General features: G+C 43.5%; 1 long non-coding RNA gene across 1 annotated transcript; it reads left to right on the top strand.

Annotated features, from left to right (window-relative positions):
- Positions 1-831: 831 nt before the first annotated feature.
- On the top strand, positions 832-11,910 carry LOC105493598 (uncharacterized). Its single transcript, XR_011611067.1, has 3 exons — positions 832-2,272; positions 7,116-7,234; positions 8,835-11,910. It is a non-coding gene; the product is annotated as an uncharacterized lncRNA (long non-coding RNA).
- The last annotated feature ends 514 nt before the right edge of the window (positions 11,911-12,424 follow it).

Below are 12,424 nucleotides of genomic sequence, written 5' to 3'. Positions count from 1 at the left end.
AGCTGAAAGAGTGGAGAGGGCCCTTTCCATAGCCATTTGGGTTCTGATTTTTTATTCTTTCCCTCTGGAGGAGGAGTCAAAGGACCTTCCTCAGCAAGGGAGGTGGTAGGAACGGGGGTGAATGTCACAGGCTGGGTTTGGATGCTTTTGTGGTAACTCAGAGCCTGAGCACGAGGCATATCTGGAAAAAAAAGTCTTGAATAAAACATGGAAAATGAAGTCCACCTTCCAGCGTTTTTCTCATAGCTGGGAGTTGGGGCCTCTGTGGCAGCTGACTTCATTTTCCCCTTAGCATCTGAGGTCCTCACAGCAGGCAGACCCAGCTAGACTTCAGATGACTCCATCCACAGGGGAACAGGATTCAAATTGCCTCCTGATAACCTCTCAGGACATTATTTTCCCCCTTCTGGTTAATTTCTATTTCAATGTTAAGCAGAGACCTTTCTTCCCTCTCGGCTACTATCCCATTTATTAGTAGTTTAATTTAGAAAAGGACTCTTTAAAATATTCCATTGAAATAATTATCCTGGCTTGGGAGAGGAGCCCCAGCCACAGTGGGTGGTTTGTGTTGCTCTGAGGCCATGAGGCTGGCACTGGCTCCCTGGTGAGTGATGGGGACACACCCTGTGGTCCGGGGCTAGAGAACAAGGGCTGGAGCACAGTGCCCTGCATCTAGCTCTTTGTTGGGTCAGAGCCCGGGTGGGCTGTGTGTGGGGGGAACAAGATGGGTATACCCACAGAGAGGGGGCTGAGGTGGGAGAGGGCGAGCATGGGGGCTGACCCCAGGCAGGACTGAGACCTGAGCTTACAGGTGCAGGACAATCCCCAGGATGTCTTGCTGCCCTCTGTCTCCAAAAGAGGTGGAAATCCTCACCTGTGCTTAGCATTCCCCTACCTCTGCGGCAAGGAATTCTGCTCCCTGAGGGTGACCACTTGGTCCCCGGCCCTGACTCTGCCCCAGGACAAAGTACAGAAAGGTCTGTTGAGAGTCAGCAGGTGAGGTCGGAAGAGGTAGGCTTTGAGGCAGACAGAATGAATCCAATTCAGATCCCCCACTCACTGGCTAGGTGACCATGGGCAAGTGAGTTAATTTCTTTATGACCTACTTTCTTCCTCTGAAAGCTGGAGATAATGATAGCTACCTGGAGGTATTTTCTAAGGAGAGTGTATGTGTGCAGGAAGAATAGCCAGGGAGGGGCCTGTCAAGTAAGTGCTCAATAAAAGTCCTTTTCTGCTTCCCTTTCCATGTGAGTAGGGCCAAGGGAGAGGGCCCAGAGCTCAGCCTCGCATCATTGGCTGCCAGCCCTATTGGTACCTAATGCTCTTTCTGAGTCTCCTACTTGAAGGGACATGATGCACAGGGAGACAGAGCCCCAAACCTGGGACAAGGCCAGCCTGAACAGAAGCTGGACAGACGCTGGGTATCCACTGGGCACAGACCCTGGAGGCCACGTAGGAAAGCACCCACAAGCACCTACATTTGCATAGTGTTCTATAAACCTCAAAGCATCTTTGCCTATGTTTCAGCATTTGCCTAATATCACTCTTTGAGGTAGATAGAGCAGGTATGCCTTTTATCTTTCTCGTTTTACAGATGAGAAACCCAAGGTTTCAGCAGTTTCTATAACTTGCTGAAGGTCACAGAGCTAGTGAGATGCAGAGTTGGGGTTCAAACCCACTTCTTCCGGCCTCTAGTCTAGTACCCTTTTCACCACACCCTGTTAACAAGCATCTTTCCACTGAAGCTGCTTCTGAGGCTGAGGAGGAGATAAGATTCCGTTCAAGGTTAACCACAGCCTCTGAGTTGGAAGGACTGGGGTGGGGGCTGACCTCTCTGGACTGGCTTGTTGATTTAGTGCTAGCTTGACCCCTTCAATTAGCTGCTGGACAGAGCCAGGCCCAGGAGAGACGAACGGCAGGGCTTAATGGAAATGGGGATGCTGGTGATGATATGAACAATCTGAATTATGGTCTCAATTTGCACAGAGCCTGATGGATTTGCAATAATTCCAAACCAGGTCAAGTGTCTGTGTCTTCTCTTTTGCTGATCTCACACAAGGTATCTCCATTTGTCAGGCTCCAACTCCCTCTCTCCCAGAAGCTGCCCGTCCCCTCTTCCCTGCTGCTTTTGCAAAGTTTTCTGAGTTCTGTCTGCAGTACTCTGACCTGAGGGCACCTCTAGAACTGGGCCCAGAGCAACGGAAGCTGCTACTAGCATGGCACGGTCCTGGGAGCTTTGAGGACACCCACAGAGACAGACGGTGCACACGAGGTGAGAAAAGGGTCAGCTCTCCATCATCTCGAGGCCTCATGCTATGGTCATTTTGTTTGTTTTGAGATAGAGTTTCACTCTTGTTGCCCAGGCTGGAGTGCAATGGCGCGATCTCGGCTCACTGCTACCTCCGCCTCCCAGGTTCAAGTGATTCTTCCGCCTCAGCCTCCCAAGTGGCCGGGATTACAGGCACCTGCCACCATGCCCAGCTAATTTTTTGTATTTTTAGTAGAAACGGGGTTTCAACATGTTGGCCAGGCCGATCTCAAACTCCTGACCTCAGGTAATCCACCCACCTCGGCCTTCCAAAGTGCTGGGATTACAGGTGTGAGCCGCTGTGCCTGGCCTTGTGATCATTTTTAAGACAAGGGGATGGCATAATTTGGTGTCTTAGGGGATCATCTTGTGTAGGTGTAAAATGGCTACAATTAATGGATGCAGAGATACAGTTGCACGTAGTCCTCCTAGTACCAGGAACTAGGATAGCAAAGGCCTGAAGCAGATGCCAGACCCTCCTCCAGGCCAAACCAGGGATAAATGACCCATTCCACAGCTCATGAGCACTCTTAGACCTGGGCACTGACACCAGCTACACTGTGTGGCACCCTGGGCAAGCCTGTTCACGGTTCTGCTCCTTTCTTCTTAACCCTTGGTATGAATTAATCTATATAGATTGCTAGATAATCCACAATTGTTGGATGAGCATCAGCTATACACTTGGCTCTGGGATGGGTGCTGTGGGATAAAGAAGACTTTTTAAAAATAACTATTATTAGTATCATTTATTGAACACTTATTATATGCCAGGTATTGTGCTAAATACATTACATACATTACCTCTTCCTTTCTCATTTTTTTTTTTACCTTAAAAGGTAAGGTCTATTATCATCTCCATTTTATAAAGAAACAGAGGCCCAGAGAAGTTAAGTAACTTGCTAATGATGACATAACTGATAAGAGGAAGAGACGCAATTTGCACTCAAATTTGTCTTGGTCTCAAAATACGCTCCTGACCACTAAGCAAAGATACCATCCCAACCTTAAGGAGCCTAAAATCTAATAGGAATGAAAAAACATAGTGCACAAGGAACACAAGGATAATGAAGCAAAACAGCAAAGAAGATGCTACTCTGTGCTGTGCAGATGAGAGATGCTTGGCCTTGAGAGCAAAGAGAGAGCGTCATGGGTCAAATTAATGAAGAAACTTTTGAGTAAGCCTTGGAGCATGGGAGGACTGAGGCGGGAAAAGAAAATGTATCTAGTGAACAGAGTAGAGCAGAGAGGCCCCAGCAGGGACTTGGGGCATGGGAGGAAGAAAGCCTAGGGAGAACACTTAGAGCCACATTAGGAAGGAAACCTTGAGTGCTTAGATAAGGAATATAAAATTGATCTCTTGGGCAATGCAGAAGAGCCTTCAGCTGAGAGAATATAGGGGCACGACTGAATCACAGCGCGGGGAGCAAAGAGCTCTTGCCCCACCTGGGAGACACAACCTTCCCGGCACTCAACACCCACACTGAGCAGCCACTGCAGTAGTCTATCAGACAGAATGTGGAGACTCGTGAATAAGAGGACCCATTAACAATCCCCACCGTCTGGGTGACAGAAGGTTAAGACAGAGAAAGACAAGAGAGGAGATAGAAGGACAGGGTGGGACTGAAAGCAGAAAGATGACATAAGCCAAGCCCTGAGGCCTGGGGAAGGCTGGGGGACACCCATGGCCATGAAGCTGTCTGAAAACCTACAGGTGAGAGGGGATCACCAGAATGCACCCTGGGGCCAAACACTCCCAAGCTGGGGAACTGGAGAAACTGCTTTGTACAGCATCGTGACCCAGCTCACTCCTGAGCAGTGGGCTCCGTAAGAGCCGAAAGACTCTCTTCTTGTGGAAGCTAAGATTGGTAGTAGCCAAGCCAGCTGGAATACCTGTTCAGCTATCACAAAGGGCAAGACGGGTGGAAGTGGGAGCTAAGTTTTCACAGCTCCAGTTCCCCTCCAGCAGGGGCTGTGGGTGGCAGGGGCATGCTGAACAGCAGGTTTGGCTGGCTGCTCCAGACCATCAGCCTTGACCGACCCAAACAGGAAATATCATCCATTGGTTCTGCAGCAATGGCTGGTGAGCCCCACGTGCTATCTGTCCCACCAGACAGAACTGTGCTTTATGGAGAAAGAGCAACTGACATGTTCTCTATGGGAAAGGTACAAGTAGGAACTGGAGGTGGGGTGGGAAGAGCTCACAGGACTTAAGCTAGCCCTAGCCTAGCAGAGGTCAAGCACTATAGAAAGGCACCTTTAAATCATTCCTTGGAGGGATCTGAAAGTCATGGTTGACTTCCTGACAAAAAGAGTTTGGTGAAACTCTTAGAAATCATTAGTTCAACACTTTACAATTGACAAGGTCTTTTACTTACATTATCCCACCTAGTTGCCACTATAACCCTTTGAAGTAGACAAAAGAGATATCACTCTCCGCATTTTACAAATGAAAAAAAAAAAAAAAAAAAAAACGAATGATCAGAGAGGACTATGTCTTGCCCAAGGTTGCACAGCTCAAGAGTAGGACTGCAGGGATTCATTCCTGGGCTCCTCTCTTCATAGCCCTTTTTTCTTTATTAAACCCTGTTGCCTACTCTACAGTGACTGTTGGATTTGAAGAAAGGCAAGACCAATCCTAGAAAATAAGAACCTTAACTGGTCGCTCATCTTGCACAGAAATAGTTTGTTTAATATGTTTAGTTTCATAATGGGTTACCCTGTTATATCCCAGAAAGGAGGAGGTACACATGAACTGAGGAGAAGGTAAACTAAGATCTATTAAGTCTATTGAATGGGCTGGGTGTTATATCTTTATTTAACATTCACTATTTATTCATCCATACATTCTACAATTATATTCCTGAAAGTTAGGTACTACCCCAGGCATAGGGGCACAATGAAAACACAGAAGACATGACTCCTGTCCTCGTAGAATATAAATTCTAGTAAAAATTATAGAAAACAAACAACCAAAAATACCCTTCTGCATTATGCTAATGAAACAAAGAAATAAAAGACTAAGGTAGACAATGGAAGGAAAGAGGGTATGTTCTTTAGATACTATAGTTAAAGAAGGCCTCTGTGAGAAGCTCTCATTGGAAAGAAATCATGGAAGATCATTTCAGGCTGATCATCTGGAACAGTGGGCCACACCCAGAGAACGAAGAATCTATAGAGTATTTAAATAAAGTCAGATTCACTGGAACAAACAGAATTGGGAATCCCATTCCTAAAGGGGTGAAAGTAAGGGCAGATGGTATAGTATTGTGTTAGGCAGGGGAAAGAGCTGGGTTTACTCACACTGCATTAAAGGATTTTATACAGGTAGGTGGCATGATCTAACAGATATTTTAGGAAGGTCATTTGTATTGCTGTTTGGGGAATACAAGGGGTAAAGTTGAAACAGGAAGCCTAGTTAGAAGAGTATTTCAATCATTCTGTTGGAAAGTGATGGCAGTGTGGATTGGTGAAGGCAGTAGAAAATGGGAAATGAATGCAGAATCTATTTTGGAGGTATAATTGACAGAATTTGCTGTTGGATTAGAAAGGTAGGAGTTAGAGAAAGGAAAGAATCAAGAACAATTTCTAGAGTTCTAATTTAGGTAATTGGATGAGTGGCAGTGACATTTATTGAGACAGAGCAGTCAAGGCAAGAGAGGTTTTGAGTGAAGAGGTGGGAGTGAAGAGTTCTCTTTTGGACTTGTTAACTCAAGATGTCAGTGGGACATTCCGGAGGAGATGTGAAGTAGATATTTGGATATGAAAGTCTGGAGTTCAGATGATAGGGCTGGGCTGGAGAGACAAATCTGACAATTGTCAGTACCTATGTGGCATTTTAAAGTCACAGGAATGAGAATATCTAGAAAGAGAATGTAGATAAGGGAAAGGAGGTCTCATGATCTAGCCTCAAGGAAGTCCAGCGTTTAGAGGAGGAGAACCCAGCAAACAAAACTAGGAGTGGATCACGGGGTAGAAAAAGAAAACAAACACAGGAGCCAAGAAGTCACAGCATTCACAAAGAGTTTCATGTTTCAAGAAGGAAATATAAACAACAGTGTCAAATTCTGCTGAGAGGTCAAGAGGAGGACTGATTTGGCCACTGGAAAGTCATCAGTGACCTTTAGAAAAGCAGTCTCAGTAGAGTGTGGAAGCAGCCAGATGGGAACGAATTGAGTTGTAAATATGAGGTATGAGACCAAGACAAACAACTCCCTCCCCTACCCACCAAAAAAAAAAAAGAAGAAGGAAAAACAAAAAGGAAACACTGGGTGAATTGCACAGGGTTGAGGGAAGGTTACTATATTCTTGATGTTTCATAAGTCAGGAGATGCTAGAACACGTTTGTATGATGCAAATGATTCAGTAGAGTGGAAGAAATTAATGACACAGTAGAGACAGGGCATAACCAAGAAACATAATCTTTAAGAATGTAGAAGGAGGCAGAACCAGAGCATCTGAGAATTGACTTTTAATAGGGAAGAAATTAATAATTTCTCCATTATAATAAGAGAGAAGGAGGAAATGGTTGCTGATGCAGGTGGATTTGTAGGATCAATAGGGAATTAGCATCCAGTAGCTTCTATTTCTTCGGAAAGGATTGAGGTCACCCATGGAGAATGAGTGCTGATAAGGGAATATGGAATTTGAAGAGGGAGGAAAAGATGTGAAATGATTATGTTGGAAAATGAAGAATAAGTCTATTAGAACACAGTAGAGTTGCTAGGCAGCTATGATTCCCCAACTGAAATGTGTCATCATGAATTAATTTCTTTTAAAAAAAACTTTGTTTTGTGGCTTTCTCCATTAGTGCTCTGCTGCTCAGAAACAGGCATGGAGAAGGAAAGTTGCACTTAGAAGCCCTACAGGAGTTTCACAAGACAAAAGTTTAATGAAAGGAGAGAAGAGCACAGGAACTGAAGGTATTTAGTAAGGAACTGTCATGAAAAACTATAGAATTTGGGCTGGACTAGGAAGTAAAGCTAAGCAGGTGCTGGTGGAAATGAGGAATGAGTGGGGTCAAAGGATTAAGGATCTCCAAGAAGGCAAAGATTTGTAAAAGAGGAGGTATCGGTGCAAGGAAGGTAGAACAATTGGTAGGTTGGAAAATAATGTGTTTGAAATTGAGATTTGCAAAGTGGTATAGTTTCTATTGCCTGCAAGGCAGAGTATGGTCATAGGAATGAGGAGGACCACAGAAAAAAAAAAACAGAAAAAAAGCATGGCTGGACTTAAGAAGATCAAGAAGAGGGGCCCAGGTGTTGAATGGCTCATCCCTCTGCTTAGCTTATGCTCTGTTAGAGGCAAGTGGAAGATGTGTACATACCTTCACATGAATCCGCCATCTTTCCAAGATGTAAATGCCTCACTTGAGATAAGAAGCGTCCATATGACCTGTTTCAGCATTACTCAAACTTGTTCTTTATGGCTGAACAACTCTCAGGCATGGTACTCTTTATGGAGCATCATGAAATATGGACATATTAAACTTAAAATAGCTCAACATAAAATTTTTTTACAATATCAGACACCATCTAAAACTAGATTTTAGCTTCCATAAGTGGCGTATCTGGTATCAAAGGCTTAAGAGAATGAATTAAAGTAGAGAAATTCTATCCACTCACTTACTGTTTTCCGAGTACTAGGAAAAAGACAGCCATCCCCTGTCTCTTATTCTTCCCTTGAGAGTGATGTATACCTGATGCTCTGCCTAAATGGGTCTCCAGGGCTCTGAGAGGAAGGGGAGGGACTCCTGGCCTAGGAAAGGGGGAACTGAGGGGCTCCACACCCAGAGACCTGGAAATAAATGGAGCTAGAGCTTCTTGCTCTTGGCGCTCTAGGAAGTGAATCAAAGGAGGGGTTCTGAACAACAAGCCAGCCCCATCAACACTTCTAGATAGATCACATGAGAACTTCAGGTAATTGCCTCATCTTACCTGGCACATGTTTGCTAATTTTATTACACAGCTTCTTTCTTTCTGTTAACTAGTGGTTTTAAAATATCTTAAAGTAGATCGAGACTATCCTGGCCAACATGGTGAAACCCTGTCTCTACTAAAAATACAAAAATTAGCTGGGTGTGGTGGTGCATGCCTGTAGTCCCAGCTACTCAGGAGGCTGAGGCAGAAGAATCACTTGAACCAGGGAGTCAGAGGCTGCAGTGAGCTGAGATCACACCACTGCACTCCAGCCTGGGGACAGAGCGAGACTCTGTCTCAAAATATATATATATATATATAAAGATATATATTTATTATAATATATATAATATATATAATATTTATTATTATAAGATACATAATATAGTTATAATATATAATATATTATTATAATATATGATATCTATCTTACTATATATATCTAATCTTATCTAATCTTAAGATTGTAAAATCTTATCTTACAATAAGATATCTAATAAGATATATATGTTATAATTATAAGATATACATTATTATATATATTATATATCTTATTAGATATTATAAGATATATATAATATCTTAAAGTGAGAAACATTTATATACTTCAGAAACAGTAAGGAAACAGGGAGCCAGAAAGACCACATCCTCCTGAGATCATCTTAGAGGGTACTACTGGGTGGAGGATGACTTCAGTGGACTCATGTCAATCATGTACAGTCTCTTGGTCCTCTCCAATGGTTTATCTGAGCTGAACACTCTGAAACGTGAAGACATGAAGCAATTGAAAAAGAAGTCCATTTATGGCATGGATGGACCAAAAAGTAAGATGGAAAAGGCACCAGTCTCCCAGGCTCTACTGTCTATTCTGGGCCCCCGAGTTAAAAAAAAAAAAAAAAAAAAAAGACTCACACTGACCTGATGTAAGAGGCTGATGAGGACCAGAGAAGCACTGGATCCCACATCCTCATTCTGACAAGGTTGGACAAGCCTAACACCAGATGAGTCTAGCCACCCAAGCACCTGACCTGGGTCTGGGCCTTTTCTATGCCCCTTCCTCAAACTCCAACTATTATTTTACTTCTTGGGATGCTCAGTAGACCAAAACATTCATATGTTGGGTCACATGATCCACAGAACATTGTTTTGAGCTCACGGTACATGTGGAGCCATTACTTGAACCTTGAACAATGGAAAGGCCTTCACTTCTGTCTTTTCCCAAGGGGGAAAAGATGTCTACAGAAAAGATCTCCATGCACAGAATGCACGAAGTGAAACATCTTCACTTTGCTCATCTTAACTGCCAAGGTAAGATAATCACAACAATAATTAGATTTTTTTAAATATCCTCTACTCAGAGAAGAAAATCCCCAAGATGTAAAATCAGCTGTGGCAGCTATTAAAAAGGGACAAAAAGCAAGCTACCTCCCAGGAGTCTTTGAGACAAAAGGAAAGTCATCTGAAAGGGTGCTTCACCAGCAGGAGGCTTCTTGGCAATAATGGTGATGAGAACTTGTGGAATGTATATACCTGAGACTTGGGAAAGTAGCAGGTAGCAAATCTAAAAAGAAACGTCTTCCTCAACCCTCACAAAAAGAAGATATTACCATTTGATGATTCTCATTGTCTAAATGCTCCTTAGGGGAGACAAGGGAATTGAATGTCTAAAACTTGAAAAAAGGGTTAGAAATCTAGAAAAAGGGACAGTGATGAGAGTTGGAATAAATGGGGAAGGGCCCTTTGTCCCCCCTAGTGGATCAGAGCTCACTGCTATCATGAGAAAGAAAGAGAAGATCATCTTCCTTGTAACTTTACTTATGGGTTTCTGGCTTCTTGTCTTAAACTTTGTCTGAAATCCTTCTCTGTAGCATTTCCAGTATTCCAGTACAGGCACCTTTAAAGATGCCACTGATTTTACCATAAGATGAGAGTATTACAGTCATGTCCAGGTTGTATGGGTTTAGTTATATCTGCCTCACTTTCTGCTCAGGCCTCTGGTTTGGGCTTTAAATTGATGGACACTGGGACTCATACACATTGTGAGAGTATAAATCAGCACAGGTTTTTAGACGGTACCTTGCCAGTAAGTATTTTTGAAAAAAACCTCTACGTGAGTGCATTCGCTTGGACCCAGCAAGTCCTGCTCTAGGAATTCATCCTAGGGAAGCAATTAGACACGTGCCAAAAGATTACACAGCTAGGATGTTTGGCTCAGCAGTGTTTATAATCATGAAAACTTGGAAACAGATTCCATGTCCAGCAATAGGAAGTTGGTCAAATAGTGTGACACAGTCAAAATGTGAACCCCTAAAAATAATGATGTAGAGAAGTATTTACTTAAACTTAGACATTGATTCGCAATGTATTTTAAATGGAAAAAGAAGACCACAAATATTATTCAAAACCATACTGTTTTTGTAAAATCTACATATATCAATCAAAAAGATAAACGCTAAGGTATGTATTTGTGGAATGGTGAGTTATTAATGTTTTGAAGGAAATCAAAATATTTCTCTCTAAAATGCTGAAGACAGTTGAGCCAAAAAAGGTTGAAATGCAGGGCACGCTTTGCTCCTCCTCCCTGCCTTCCCCACCCACAAGTAGGCCCCTTCCCTACATTTGCTTATCAGCTCAGAAGCAGATCTCAGAGACAGCAGCTGCCAGAGGATCTGTGAGCTGACTTTACTCTTACCGTAAATCTACCTTCCCACATTTTCGTGCCTTTTGGAAGCCTGAAGATACTCTCCTCTTTGTCTTGTCATTGAATAGAATTTATGGCTCTTTGTTAAAACACTATTTAAGCAAGGCCTCTAAAGCCACTGCCTTGAGAGAGAAAAAGAGTTTTGAACTGAGGCCTCTTCTGTGTGATGAGTATAGTACATGTTAATAAACTTCTGCTTGTTTTTCTTTTGTTAGTCTGACTTTTGTTTTCAGGAGAGTATCTCAACTTAGAACCAAAAAAGATAAAGAAAAGAAATTATTTTTTCTCCCCTACAGTTTATAGTTTCTGTTTCCTGCTTTATCTGTATTTTCTAATTTTTTATAGTGAACAAGTATTGCTTTTGTAGTAAAGAAGTCATCTTAATTAGACTGTCCTTAAAAAATTAAAAATACATTTCTAAAGCAAAATGTATCCCTTCCTCCCTCTCATTGCCATTTTCCCTTGTAGAAGCAAGGAAACTTGGATAACTTCTGTGACACTATGCATGTGATAAGGACAGGAGGCAGAGAAATTCTAGGCAGAAAAGGGCAGGTCCCCAACAAAACCCCACCCTCAAGCCTGAAACCACAGCCCAAAGTGAGAACTGACATCCCTGTTTTCCTGCTCGAATGTTGCCTTTTCCTAAACCCATGGCCCACCACTCCCCACTGCCCCCGTCATCCTGTGCCTATAAAAACCTCAGACTCAGCTGGAAGAGAGGAGAAGCAGCTGGACACTGGGGACTATGGCTGGACACTGGGGACTATGGCTGGACATTAGAGAGAAGCTGCTTAACTGCAGCGGGACAGCTTGATGGTGTAACAGTGGAGAAGAATCTGGCTGAAGATGGCTGGAGTTCAGGAGAAGATTTCCTTCCTGCCCCACCCCCTTTTCAGCTCCCCTTCCAGCTGAGAGCCACTTTTATCAGCAATAAAATCCCCCACATTTATCATCCTTCAATTCGTTTGTGCAACCTCATTTTTCCCGGACATTGGAAGAGCTCAGAAGCCAAGTGTGCAAATACAAAAGGGCCAACTGAGTTGTTAACACTTAAGCTGTCCGTGGATGGCAGAGCTAAAGGAGCACTGTAACATGCCCTCTGGGAATTTAGGGGTCATGAACACCCCACTAGATGTTGCTGCTGGGCCCGCACAGAGTTTGGTCCTGCCAGTGCCCAAAAACACTCTCCCAAGCTCCTGCACCTGCTCATCTGCATGCTCCCTCCCACAAGGGGGGGAACACAGCAGGTCTGAGTGAGTGGAGCTCACCCCCACTGGTGCGGAAGTGGCCAGCTGGTTCCAGTGCTCGTGCACTCCAGTTCCCACCTTGTACACTCATCCACTCCCTCCCACGAGGAGTTGAATGCTGCAGGCTAAGTACACAAGGTACCCCTGTCACGAGTCTTGCAAAGGGGTCAGGGAAATATCCTGCATCACCTGTACACATAAGTGAAAAAATTTTTTTTATTTTTCAAAACCATATTAAACTAAACCTTAAATC

Source organism: Macaca nemestrina, chromosome 12 (genome assembly GCF_043159975.1).
Source record: "Macaca nemestrina isolate mMacNem1 chromosome 12, mMacNem.hap1, whole genome shotgun sequence".
Taxonomy (NCBI): domain Eukaryota; kingdom Metazoa; phylum Chordata; class Mammalia; order Primates; family Cercopithecidae; genus Macaca; species Macaca nemestrina.
The sequence above is the reverse complement of the archived record's forward strand: the minus strand, read 5'-3'. Positions and strand labels throughout refer to the sequence as shown.